The sequence below is a fragment of the Octopus bimaculoides genome, chromosome 4 (assembly GCF_001194135.2).
Source record: "Octopus bimaculoides isolate UCB-OBI-ISO-001 chromosome 4, ASM119413v2, whole genome shotgun sequence".
In the NCBI taxonomy this organism is placed as follows: Eukaryota; Metazoa; Mollusca; class Cephalopoda; order Octopoda; family Octopodidae; genus Octopus; species Octopus bimaculoides.
In genome coordinates this window covers 54083510-54086055 of record NC_068984.1, presented here as the reverse complement: position 1 = coordinate 54086055, position 2546 = coordinate 54083510, and positions in this window count along the sequence as shown.

Sequence of the window (2546 nt, the reverse complement as noted above, 5' to 3'; positions counted from 1 at the left end):
GTGTGTGTGTGTGTGTGTGTGTGTGTGTGCGTGTGCGTGCGTGTGTGTGTGTGCGTGTGTGCGCGCGCACGCGTAACGTGCATTTTTAAATATGCAGTGCGCATGCAGGCCAGTGACGTTATTGACAACATAAATGTACTTATTCCGCCGAGGTCGACTTTGCTTTTCATCCTTTCGGGATCGATAAATTAAGTACCAGTGAAACACTGGGGTCGATGTAATCGACTAGTCCCCTCCCACAAAATTTCACGCTTTGTGCCTTTATAGCCCTCTCCTTAGAAATTTGCAAATTTGTGCCAATATTTCTTTGTCACGGAGTTTAACACTACATTTACGTTAAATCTACCCTATATTTAGTTTCTCAGTCATTTTAGCCAACTTGCAAATCAGTCATTGTCCTTAAATAGAAACAGGTTTTTGCTTTTTTTGTAAACCTGAAACGTGGCTACTGTGCTTATGACGTTCATATAATACAATATGAAACAGAAAAAGAAAATTGACCATGCACAATGTTAGTACACCTAAATATTATTTACAACAGATGCAGCAGTTTTCATGCAAGAAGCTTTTTTTTTCTTTCTTCTCTAAAGCTTACATATCATGTATTAGCAGAAATATCCGGCATTGCTCGGAATTAAAATGGCATACTTTGTATATATATGAGAGTTATGTTGAAACATGTGATATGAGAAAGTGCAGCATTGACGACAAAACATTTGTGGCGTAAATGATGGACTAATTCGACTAAGCTACATGTAGTAGAGATGAACCGAAAGTTGTTCCTCTTCGATTACTATCGCAAACAGCAGTAGCTGTCTTCAACCGAATACACGTCGTTGATTGGTTGAAATTACCCAAATACAACTTTAACACGAAATAACTTCTAAAATACCAAATTTTGTCAAAAATGTTCAAAGTAAACAGTGTTCTGCCTGAGATATTTCACCAGTATACGAAGTTTCAAACTGTTTAGTTAAAAAAAATTAATTTAAAAATCTGTGATCCAAACTGAACATCTGTATGGTCCAGTGCATTGATTTGCCCAGAAACCTTATAAGGCTTCTAAGATGGCCTTGCACTGGATGCATTAGTTCATTGTAAGAGTTTAACGTCTGAGTGAAACGATGCTCTATCTAGGTCAGAGTTTTTTAACGTAAGCGATATCACCTACCGGAGGGTGATTTTTGCTCTTGGGTGAGTGATAAACGAACGTGCAGAAAATGATTGGCAGTTTGACAATTTTGGTGGCTAGTATAGGATTTTGAGCACTAATATCTGTAATTAACAATCAACTGCAACATTTTTATGTATAATTTACCAAGTAACACTGTGATATCACATTATGTAGGTGCATATGTTTCTGTAGGTGTGCATTCATCTGTACCACACTCTGTAGCTTGTGTGGTACGAAAATTTCTTACGTCTTTTAAGAATGAGATATTTCAATTAGCAGTATCATCGAAAGAGCATAGAGTTTTCTAAATAATAAATAATTTAGTTTCATACTTGGGAAGGTTACCTCAATCTACGAGAAACTATATTTCTTTTACGGGTACATTTATACAACAAATAAGTAAAAATCAAAAGATCCATAAATAACACAAGAAAATGTTAATCTTGAAAAGTCTTGTTGAATAAGTTATGTTTTTTGTCTCATTAAAAAAAAGTGTATTCTCTGTATTTTTTTTATATATATAAAACTGTGAGATTGTATCAAAAAGATCAAGTGAGACTAGATATAAAACTACACGGTCGTTTAAGCCAACAATAATTACACTAGACAGCAACCGCTTAAAGTAATTTGGATTAAATTGTGCTGGCAGTTGCTAACTGCTCTCAGAAAAAATGACAAATACATTAAATAGAAATTTATATAACACTCGGTAAAGAAAGTTGCATACAACTCTCTGTAGATTTCTATCTAGATGGTAATGAAATTTTCATAATTTTATTTTTCTAGAAAGGTAGACAAGTCTCTGGGAAGCTGAAACAACCATCATTAACTTAATCCTTTTTCAGTGCTGCATAATTAAATTACAGTTGGAACTACAATTCAGAAGAGTAGTCTAGAATGAGATTAGATGTTGAATCGAAAGTTTTACTTTAACATTGCCTGAAAATTTTATATTTTCACTCACTCGGGGACTGATTTTTTACTTTCGTGAATGAACTTAAGAGATATGAAGGAGCAAAAAGACGTACATTCAAAGCAAACAAAACAAAGTACCATTACAAACCAAAACAAGACGTCTTCTTCAGAGGAAGAGGTTTTCACCCAGTAGCCTATATTTCCCTCACTTTAAAAACCCTTACAGCCACTACAACTACCTTACATCCACCGCATCTCATTCAGTGATTGTTGACCTAGCCTACATGCAAGCAGTCTTCATTGACAGCTCTTCCTCCTTTCTAGTTTGTCTGCTTTCCTTTGACATAAGGCTTCGTATGATGCTCTCCTCCTCCTATTCTCTCTCTCTCTCTCTCTCTCTCTCTCTCTCTCTCTCCCTCTCTCTCTCTCTCTCTCTCTCTCTCTCTCTCTCTCTCTC